We start from the raw sequence: 12,462 nt of genomic DNA, 5'->3' as shown, positions 1-12,462 counted from the left end.
TCACGTGTGTAGCATGTGCACAAGGGAAACTTGTTATAAGGCCTTCACCAGTAAAAGTCACAAGATAGACTTTAAACTTTCTGGAAAGGATACAAGGTAATATATGTGGACCAATACACCCATTTAGTGGGACATTTAGATATTTTATGGTGATGATAGATGCATCAACCAGATGGTCGCACGTTTGCTTGTTATCCACAAGAAATCTAGCATTTGCAAAGATGTTGGCTCAGATTATAAGGCTAAGAGCACACTTTCCAGACTTTGCACTTAAGACTATACGTCTAGATAATGCTGGTGAATTCACATCCCAAGCGTTTAATGATTACTGTATGTCCATGGGGGTGAGTGTGGAACATCATATGGCACATGTCCATACACAAAAAGGACTAGCTGAGTCCTTCATTAAACGAATACAAATGATAGCTCGACCATTGTTAATGAGATCGAAGCTCCCTGTGTCGGCTTGGGGACACGCAGTATTACATGCGGTATAACTCATACGCATCAGGCCATCTAGTGAACACAAATATTCACCATCCCAACTATTAACGGGTCATGAGCCAGACATATCCCATCTCAAAACATTCGGTTGTGCCGTTTATGTATCGATTGCTCCACCACAGAGAACTAAGATGGAACCTCAGAGGAGGATGGGAATCTATATTGGATATAAGTCTCCCACCATTATAAAGTATCTTGAGCCATTAACAGGAGATTTATTCAAGGCCAGATACGCGGACTGTCAATTCATTGAGTCCGAATTCCCTATGTTAGGTGGTGAGACTAGCAAGCTGGTCAAGGAATTAACATGGAATCAAACATCCTTAAATTGGCAAGATCCTCGAACTCTAGCATGTGATGCAGAGGTTCAAAAGATTATACATTTACAGCAGCTAGCTAATCAATTGCCAGATTCCTTTGCTGACCCAAAGAGAGTAACAAAATCGTACATACCAGCTTGCAATGCACCAGTACGAATTGATGTTCAGAAGGAACACAATATTCAAGTTGCTACAGAGTCTAAAACCCGTTTGAAACGAGGTAGACCATTAGGTTCCAAAGATAAAAATCCTCGAAAGTCTAAGGGTGCAAAACAGACCGAGGTTCAGGGAATTACTGAAAGTACAGACATGGCCGCGGCAAATGATAAGGAGCCGGATGGGGTTCAGGACGCTGAACCTCTAGGTCCTGAGAATATTGATAATAATGAGATTTCAATAAATTATATCATGTCTGGAATTAAATGGAAAAGAAAAGATGTCAATATTGATGATATATTCGCATACAAGGTAGCACTTGAGATAATTGAGGATCTAGAACCCACATCTACAACGGCGGACCCACTCAGGAGGATGGTAGGTCACCTGACCTGGGTAAGTAATAAAATAGTTGGTTTTTACACATATTATTGTAAAATTTCAGTAGCACAGATGGTAATTTTTGTACTGCTGACCTCCCCAAACCTGAGTTCGAACCCCTAATATGTCATATTAATATTTTTTTTCTTTTAATTGACCTCCCTAAATTTTAATCCTGGGTCCGCCACTGCACATCTATATTAGAGTGTACTCAAAGCAAAGAATGGCCTAAATGGCAATAAGCTATTGATGTGGAGTTAAACTCTTTGAAGAAGAGAAGTGTGTTTGGTCCGATCTTAAGGATAACACCTGAAATTAAACCAGTTGGACATAAGTGGGTCTTTGTAAGAAAGAGAAATGAGAAGAATGAAATCGTGAGATATAAAGCACGGCTTGTAGCACAAGGATACTCTCAAAGACCAGGAATAGACTATGAGGAGACATACTCCCCTGGGATGGATGCAACGACTTTTAGATATCTAATAAGTCTGGCTGTAAGAGAAAAACTGGATTTGCGGTTAATGGATGTTGTAATTGCTTAATTATATGGTCCAATGGATAATGAAATCTATATGAGATTACCAGAGGGAATAGAACTCAAAGATAAGAGTGGTTCTCGAGAACAATACTACATAAGGCTAGACAAATCGCTTTATGGACTGAAACAGAGTGGTATAATAGACTTAGCGAATTTTTGGCAAAGAAAGGCTATAGGAATGACCCCATCAGTCCATGTATATTTATAAAGAAGTTTGCAAACAAAAGATTTGTGATAATAGCAGTCTATGTGGATGATTTGAACATCCTTGGAATCTCTGGAGAAATCGCCCAAACTGTAGAATACCTCAAGAAAGAATTTGAGATAAAAGACCTAGGCAAGACAAAATTTTGTTTGGAATTGCAGCTTGAGTATAGAAACAATGGTATCCTTGTGCATCAAAAGGCATATACAGAAAAGGTACTCAAGAGGTTTAATATGGAGCAAGCTCACCCATTGAATAGCCCCATGGTTGTGAGAAGCACAGATGTTGATAAAGATCCATTTGCGAAGGCCAATGAAGAAGTTCTCGGACCTGAAATGCCTTACCTAGTGCTATAGGAGCGTTAATGTTCTTGGCTAGCCACACTAAACCAGACATATGCTTTGTCGTGAACCTCCTAGCAAGATATAGTTCTTGTCCGACCATAAGGCACTGGAATGGTATTAAACACGTTCTGTGATACCTACAGGGTACGACAGACTTTGGTCTATATTACACTAACTATAACAAAGATGGTTTAGTTGGTTTTGCTGATGCAGGTTATCTATCCGATCCACACAATGGTAAGTCACAGACAGGCTATGTGTTCAAACACGGTGGTACAGCAATCTCTTGGCGTTCTATGAAGCAAACCCTTGTAGCCACATCATCAAATCACGCAGAGATACTAGCAATACATGAGGCCAGCCGTGAGTGTGTTTGGTTGCGGTCCATGACTCAGCATATTCGGACAGACAGTGGATTGGAAGACAGCAAAGAAGCAACCGTAATTTATGAAGATAACACAGCCTGCATCGCACAGAAGGAAGGTTACATCAAGGGAGATCGGACGAAGCACATATTACCAAAATTCTTCTTTACACATGAACTACAAAAGGCCGGAGAAGTTCAAGTGGTGCAAGTTCAGTCATGCGACAACTCAGCCGATCTCTTCACCAAATCGCTACCGACAACAACTTTCAAGAAGCTCGCGCACCAGATTGGGATGCGGAGACTTAGGGACTTAGAGTGATGTTTGGAACAGGGGGAGCAATGTGTGCTGTACTCTTTTTCCTTCACCAAGGTTTTGTCCCAATGGGTTTTCCTGGTAAGGTTTTAATGAGGCAGCACCCCCAAGCACATTGCATCGATCTCATTCCAACATAGGCACGGTCATCTCGTCCAAGGGAGAGTGTTGTGAAACACTTAGTGGACTCTATAGACCGGCCCGTATATTATCCATGGAGTCTCGGTCCATCGGCCATACTCAGTCCGCACACCTTCGGCCCATGAGCTGAAGCCTTACTCGGCCATTACTTCCTTATGTCGGTTTAAACTTTAGCCTTGTATTCTACTATAGATATGCATGTAACCTCGGGATTAACCAATAAGAATAACAAGAGCTTTATCCCTAAACTCTATATTCATAACAAAACCCTTTATATAGGTGCTTGACTTTGACTATGTCTTTCAGTTGATATACTCGACCGGACAGTAAACTTACAAAACTAACAAACAATACAAGAATTTCTTGGCAACTCACTTATCAATAGATAAGAAAAGAGCCAACACTTTTTCTCAAATATGTTGTTCGGAATATATATAAAAAAGTTTCCGGCATAGCTATCAATGAATTTCTTCGAGTTTCCGACCATGCATATTAATAAATTTGTGACATTTTTTAGACGAATATTTCCTATGATATACTAGTTAAAATTCTCGAAGTTAACCTATTTAGAAATATAGAAGATTATTAGTCTTTAATATCGAAACATTAAAAAAAACGGCTAATTTATCAAATACCCGTATGAGAATTTTAAATCGCAAATCAACGCACATTAGTCTTACTTTCATCCTCCGAACGACTATGTCAACCGAAATTGTATGTACTTTTTTAACACAGCAGGAACTTTTCAGCTAAATACTGATTTATAATAAAAGTCTAACAACAAAATTATTTGTTCCTTTCGCTTTCACAAACGTATATGCCTTTTTCTTTTCAATAAGAATGTTATAGACTTCAAGCATGTAATTTTCCTCAAATCGAAAATTCAACTGTGCTTACATAAATTTTGTTGGTTACTTGGTGGATAGTATTAAAAGAATGTATGTTAGTGTCAAACTTCGACCTTCGATATTTTTTACATGAGCAATATCTCGAACATTGAGTCAAACTTAAACACATCATTTGTCATTGCATAGTCGTTGCCTATAATCGGTCGGGAAAAGCATTGAAAAGATAACACCCGACCGCACAAACGGTCCAATACCATCAAACATCATTAGAAAACAAATTTTATAATTTTATAAATTTGTCATGTAACCAATGTTGCAAGTTGGCATGTGTCCTAACTACTTAACCTGTCAGCGACTCAAGAAACCAAGCAGCTTCCCACTAGCAACACCATAATCCGTGCCTTTCTATACCGCTCCTCTATATAAGCACAAACATTGAAAGATATTTAGATTTAAGGAAAATCTCCAAGTTTCTAAAGGTTACGTGCTGAGAAAGAAACTGGTTCTCTTAATTTTTACTTACACGATGAATGGAGAACTAGTGAAGGGAGGTTCTGGTGTTTCCGTGAAGAGAAGGAGGCAAGGAGATCATTCTGGGGAACTTAGGATGATTCCAAAACGCGGGCAGATCAAATCGCGGATTGCTGCAACCGCTTTTCACTCTATTATTTCGGTTTTGTCTAGGTCTAGATGATGATGATGGATTGATGGATCATCACTAATTCATCATCTTATATGTTATGTTTAAAGATTTAAAGATCCGTATGTGTGTTATCTTTTTCTTTGCTTTACACATAACCATATAATCCCATATGTTGATGAGTGTTGGATCGTGATTATCTTTAAATAATTAATTTAGTTGTGTCATTTTGAATGGTTCATCCAGGTGCCCAGTTTCTATACCGTCTTAGAATAAATAGATTCGATAGAGAGCAAATAATACAAAGACGTTGAAAAAACATTACAAGATTCGTCGGAAGCACATGTAAATATAAATTATATAATGCTATATGTGTATCGACAGACACAAATGAAGAAATTAGTGTATTTTATATGATAAAGAAAAAACACGTTGCTTACTAGACTCCACACAAACCGGCAATGTCTACGACAATAGAAATTATTATATTGTATAATAAATTGCCTTATATACAGTATATATATATATATAGCAAATCTATATTTAGCAAATCTTTAAAAGGAATATTTTGTAAAATACAGTATAAGATTCAAATATATGTTATATTGTTATTATATTATTTGAATTAGATTCAAAAATAAATTGATTTAATTCTTTTATATAGCATCACTTAAAAAATACACTATAGACTAAAAATTTCCCTATGGAAAGTGAACGAGGCAGTTCGTCCTAGTAAGTTTCTCTTCCAGACACAAATATCGAGACATCGCTAAGTTCAAAACTCTCCGACGCCGGTGGGGCTCCGGCTTGCCAGCGTCGGGAAACCTCATCTTCTTCTTCCATTTGTAGCCTCCTTAATCTTTTTAGATCGATGTTTCATTCTTTTTTCCTCTCTTTTTTCTCTCTTTTGCATCTTCTCCATACCTTCTCGATTTCCCCAGATATAGATGAAGGTTTGTGCATCTTTACTTACAGAAGGAGGTGGAGTGCGGCGTGCTCCCATCTCCGGTACCTTGATTTAGCGTCTCTGTCGGCGGTTCAAAAGTCGCTCTGTGTATCTTCTTCTCGATCCGGAATGTATGTCGACTCTGTAGAACCCCCTCTTTCATCGTCACTTGAGCTCTGCGAGGCAGAGATGGCGGCGATGGAGCGACAGCTTCTACAGAAATACGATTGTTCTCCGATGAAGGACTCCCGCCTCAAACCTGTGCCACCCCCTGAGCTTGGCAGAACCAGTTATGCTTCCACCGGAGATACGAAACTTCTCGTCACTCTCTCCGTTAAGCCGCCGTACGAATCAACCTTTGGGCCATCTACAAAAACCCTTGGTTCGCTGTGGTTGAGCTCTATTCCTGTTCTCGGCTTGCCAGCATCTCAATGTTCCCTGCCCAAACTTCAAAGACCCAGGTCCTTTCTATCTTTACTTATGTTCTCCTGTAGACATTGCCTAGTTCTATTGGTTGAGCTCGTTGTCCGAAGACTGCAACTGAGAGTCCAATTGGTTAGTTTGTCTTGGATTTACTTTGTGATACTAGGATTTTTGTGTGTCTTATCCTAGCAGGTCTCAAATAACCTTATGTAGTTGTAGTACTTAAGGTGTCAATCCAAATGGGAAATTTTACTAGCAATCAAGATGCAATCAAGAAATCACAAGTCAAGCCAATTCAAAGAGAGCGTTTGTCTAACAGTCCTAGAATGATGATAATACAAAACGGAAATGAGTCATAGAACTAGAAACGAGAATGCATGACAAGAAGCGAAAATGAATGAAAACATAAACGAGTCTAAGCATGAACTAAAAAGCAAGAAACGAAACAGTCTCAGGAATGTAATAAAATCAGAAAGAAAGAGGTCCTAAGGATGGGAGTAACTGATGTCGGTGGAGTATCCTAGTCTATAGAGTATTTAACATGCCACAAGCAAACCATCCCTAAACAATGAACATCACTTCTTAGCTAATCCAATCTCTTGATAGAAGCTACTCAAACTCGACCACTTCCAAACCTAGCTCTCGCTAGAGAAACATGATCCAGCATGGCATGAAAAACAAGTTCATTCACGTCAACAAACATCCTAGACAACTAATCTCTGAGGCTAGGAACGTAAGTCTCTGGCACTAGTTGGTCAGACTTTTCATCGAACATCTTTTGGATGCGGAAATGTCGAAAACCCAGTTCCAATTGATCAGAGAGAAACTAGTATTTCTAACTCTAGTCCAGAAGGGAATCATACAATCAAAGCTTAAATACTCTACATCCTAAGATCCTCCACCTAATCTATCCCTCAAAAACTACCACACTACTCAGATCCAAAAATCATCATCAAGGATACAAACTCATAAAACATTGAATCAAGCATTCTAAGATAGATAAAAATGAGATGATCAAGTTTGTAGAAGAAATTGAATCAAAATACTGAATAAATTCAAAGGTATCGGGATACAAAGTGTCAAGCGTTTTAGGTGGCTAGGGTAAACCTTAAGGGAAAGAACAAAAACGAGATAAAAGCTAAGATGTCAGAGTGAAAACTTAACAAAACGTATTTATAGTAAAACATGGAAATTTCTAAAACACAAAACGACAATATAGAACATCGGTTTGGGAATCCTTCTCGGACGCGTTTTCAGGACAAAACCAGGACGTCGGTTTAAGAGCATCGATAGAGTCGCGACGTGAGAGTGTCGATCGAGTCTTGATGTGAGAGTGTCGATCGAGTCGCGACGTGAGAGTGTCGATCGAGTCGCGATGTGAGAGTGTCGATCGAGTCGCGGCTTGAGAATGTCGATCGAGTCGCGGCTTGAGGACGTCGTCTGAGAGCTGCTGATCGAGTCGCGTCTTGAGGGTGCTCATGAGCCATCCTGGGATGTCTTGGTCAGAGAGAAACTAGTATTTCTAACTCTAGTCCAGAAGGGAATCATACAATCAAAGCTTAAACACTCTACATCCTAAGATCCTCCACCTAATCTATCCCATCCTCAAGAACTACCACACTACTCAGATCCGAAAATCATCATCAATGATACAAACTCATAAAACATTGAATCAAGCATTGTAAGATAGATAAAAATGAGATGATCAAGTTTGTAGAAGAAATCAAATCAAAATACTGAATAAATTCAAAGGTATCGGGATACAAAGTGTCAAGCGTTTTAGGTGGCTAGGGTAAACCTTAAGGGAAAGAACAAAAACGAGATAAAAGCTAAGATGTCCGAGTGAAAACTTAACAAAACGTATTTATAGTAAAACATGGAAATCTCTAAAACATAAAACGACAATATAGAACATCGGGGTTTGGGAATCCTTCTCGGACGCGTCTTCATGACAAAACCAGGACGTCGGTTTAAGAGCATCGATAGAGTCGCATCGTGAGAGTGTCGATCGAGTCGCGACATGAGAGTTTCGATCGAGTCGTGATGTGAGAGTGTCGATCGAGTCGTGATGTGAGAGTGTCGATCGAGTCGCGACGTGAGAGTGTCGATCCAGTCGCGACGTGAGAGTGTCGATCGAGTCGCGACGTGAGAGTGTCGATCGAGTCGCGGCTTGAGAATGTCGATCGAGTCGCGTCTTGAGGGTGCTCAGGAGCCATCCTGGGACGTCTTGGTCAAGTCGCTGCTAACATCCGATCGAGTGGGAGCTCTCCTTTGCGTGCGGGTCGAGTCGGACTTCTAAACGTACGTGCATCTACAAAAACGGAGATAAATCATGAACCACGACTCCGATTGACTTGAAATAAACTGCATTGGAAAGAGGACTCAATTCCCTACAACTTTGATGAAGACGTAGAAAGCTTAATCCAAAAGTAAAATCTTCACTCGACTCGATCAAAGACCTGGAAGCTTGCGTCGCTGGGTAGTGTAGATCGAGTCGTTTAATTGCTTTCTTGATCCTTGTTTGCATTTGATAGTTTGGACAACTCCTAAAACACATGAAACAACTCCAATATGCAAGATGCGTGCAAGACCAATGCAAAGACTACCTAGATATGCATGTTATGCAAAAGAGACCTAAAACAATGTAAAAGAATGAATTAAGAGAACAAAATGAATGACAAAAGCATGATGAAAGAGTGTAAAATATATACATATCACTTTGTCTATGATAAAAACCTGGAATCTGCTCACTTTTTGCCAGTTTTTGTTGGGTCTAAGTACTGGAATTATCAAGGCTTTTTCAACCCTATTCCATCCAGCGTTTCCAGCTCTCAGTCAAAACCCTCAATCCGCACCATGTTTGTGCTACCATCAACCCAAAAAACCATGCTTGCTCTGCTTTTATCATTGACAAACTGGCTACATGCTTTGTGTGGATTTCTTAATCTCTTTGGCAAAGGGCGCCTTATGAGAGAGAACCCACCTGTACTGTTACGGTTTGTCATACATATTTGGTTTTCTCTAGTTTCTACTACCCTTGAATGGTCTGAATGTGACGATGTGCAACTCTTTGGTCTATTGCCCTGGACTCTACTGTACTCATCCGACGAAGCTACACAACCATCTTTCAGCATCATATCTACCAACCAAAACCTACTTGGATTACCAGTAGCCCATCAGACCAATCCTGCTCTACATCCCTCGCCAGCAAACTGGCTACATGGACTTCTTAATCTCTTTGGCAAGTACCATATAAGAGAGAACCCTCCTACTATAGCCCATCGAATCTATTCCAATGCATTGCTAATGCCAATGCTTCTCGCTCCGGTGAGACTCTTGGTTATGATTCTCCTTTTAACGTCAAAGTGTCTTATGACCATGACTAACCTTTCTTCCGACGAGTCCCTCGTGGAAGTTCTATCAAGCAACCATGACCTCACATGTTCCAAGCGGCTTCTAAGCACTTGTATCAATGCTCTCATGGACCATTGTTTGATGCTTTATTACTCTCTGTTTTTGGCTTTGGGGAAAGCCTCTCTTTGTAATTTCTTTGTAACCCTTTTAAACCTTGAGGTTTTGACCTCCTATCTTTGTATTGTTGGTTCTTGAAGTAAATGAATCATCTGTTTCACAAAAAAAAAAAGAAAAAAAAAAAGACTAAAAATCTCCCTATATTAATACTAAAATTAATCTATCCAATTAATAAATTTATATAAGTTATAAATGTTTAAATCTCAATATTATATTATTAATTTATAGAAGTTTACTGTGTATATATTGTTAGGAGTAACTTGCCCAATCTTCATCTCCGCTCCCTCTCTTGTTTGTAAACAATTTACCCACAAATTGGCTCGTTTGAGCTGATTTCTTTTGTTGACAAAAAAAAATAATACTAATAATAACTTGCCCAACCTATTGTCTCTTTTCTTTCCCTTTCATGGGATTTATAAGGCTTGAACAATTGGTTAGTGCGTAGCCTCTTTGAATTTCATAATTGGGTCTCTTTATTTTGCATTTTACTCATCATGATGAATGATCTAGATAAAGCATGAAATCAATAAAGAAATCAATAAAGAAATCAATTTGCCTTTATTGTAAGCTTCTCGGTCGCAACATCACTCAGTGAGAATCAACTATATAATGATAATACTTGAAGCTAAGCAAACCATGACTCTTTCAAACCGCCAAGTGCAAGACTAAGTTTGTACGTAAAATATAAATTATTACCAACTCAATGCTAAGAGGAAGCCTATCGATCGAGATAGCAAATTTGTATCCCTCTATAAAGAATGCGACTCCCTTTGCGCATGTTAGATTCAACGAAAAACATCAAAAGGATATTGAAGAAGAAAAGTTTGAGGGCAAATGTTGGGCCGACGGCCAATTTTCCCACGAGAATTATAGTATCAAAGGAGATAGATCCAATTCTTTATCCTCGGTTTATATGTCACCAAAAAAAATAGTTCGAAACCAATATCCCCAAATCGAAAGTTCGAAATTTATATCTCACCAAGTTTATTCTTCTACATCAATTAATCCATAAGCATGGATTATACTGGTTTACTATTTACTTAACCGATTAAACAAAAAAACTAAACATAGATAATACCAAAGCAAACCTGATTTCGACCCGATAAACTTTGATTTGAGTATCCATTATATCCAAAATCCCTAAAACAAAAAAATCTCCAAATTGCAAAGAACCCTAGAGAGCAAAATCCAAAGTCAAAGTTTAAAGTCCTTAGGGAAGACAGCTTAAATGGCGATTGTTGTTCCAAATGCACAGTTTGGGGGAGATTTCGATGAAGAAGCCAATGACTGAGATGAATTTCACATCGAGCAGTTGGTAAACGAGTTCGTCGACGAACCACTGATACTAAGATTTTTGTGTCTCCTAGTAGGTTCAATTAACCTTATGCGTTGTAATACTTAAGGTGTCAATACAGTTGGGAAAGTTTACTATCACTCAAGCTGCAATCAAGAAGTCACAAGTTAAGCCAATTCAAAGATTGTTTTTATCTAACAGTCCTAGAATGATCAAAATGCAAAACGGAAGTGAGTCACAGAACTAGAAACAAAAATGCATGAAAAGAAGCGAAAGTGAATAAAAACGCAAACGATTTTAAGCATGAACAAACGAAACAGTTCCAGGAATGTAATAAAAATCAGAAAGAAAGAAGTCCTAAGGATGGGGTAATTGATGTCGGTGGAGTATCCTAGTCTAAGGAGTGTTTAACATACCACAAGCAAAGTATCCCTAAACAATGAACATCACAACTTAGCTAATCCAATCTCTTGGCAAAAGCTACTCAGACTCAACCACTTCCATACCTAGCTCTCGCTAGAGAAACGTGGTCGAGCAGGCATGACAAACAAGTTCATTCACGTCAACAAACATCCTAGACAACTAATCTCTTAGGCTAGGAACGTAAGTCTCTGGCACTAGTTGGTCAGACATTTCATCAAACACCTTTTGGGTGCGGAAATGTCTCGAACCTAGTTCCAATTGATCAGAGAGAAACTAGTAATTCTAACTCTAGTCCAGAAGGGAATCATACAATCAAAGCTTAAACACTCTACATCCTAAGAACCTCCACCTAATCTATCTCATCCTCAAGAACTAACACACTACTCAGATCCGAAAATCATAGTCAAGGATGCAAAAACAGAAATCATTGAAACAAGCATTATTAGGTAGATAAAAATAAGATGAACAACTTTGTAGAAGGAATCAAATGCAAAATCTCAATAATCTCAAAGATATCAGAATACAAGTCTGTGAACGTTTTTTTGGAGGCTAGGTTCAGAAACCTTCTGGGAACGAAAACGAGATAAAAGATAAGATCTTTCTGCAAAGACTTAACAAAATGTATATATAGTAGTCCAACATGGAAAGCCCTAAAACTTAGAACGACAAAGTAAAGCGTCGGTTCGGTAATCTCCTGAAGCGTGTGAAACCAAACGTCTTTCTTCCCGACATGTGCGATCGAGTCCGTGTGCGTCGAATGGAATGCAATGTCATCATGGCTCGGACGGAAGGCTGAGGAGCATGGCTAGGACGGATGCTGGGAAGCATGGCTCGGACGGATGCTGGAGAGCATGGCTCGGACGGATGCTGGAGAGCATGGCTCGGACGGATGCTGGAGAGCATGGCGGGGAAGCATGGCTCGAACGGAAGGCTGAGGAGAATGGCTCGGACGGATGCTGGGGAGCATGGCTCGGACGGATGCTGGAGAGCATGGCTCGGACGGATGCTGGAGAGCATGGTGGGGAAGCATGGCTCGAGCGTGGTGTATACGCATCCACTAAAACGATGATAACTCTTGAACCACACCT

The sequence above is a fragment of the Camelina sativa genome, chromosome 2 (genome assembly GCF_000633955.1).
Source record: "Camelina sativa cultivar DH55 chromosome 2, Cs, whole genome shotgun sequence".
Lineage (NCBI taxonomy): Eukaryota > Viridiplantae > Streptophyta > Magnoliopsida > Brassicales > Brassicaceae > Camelina > Camelina sativa.
This window is presented reverse-complemented; position numbering follows the sequence as displayed.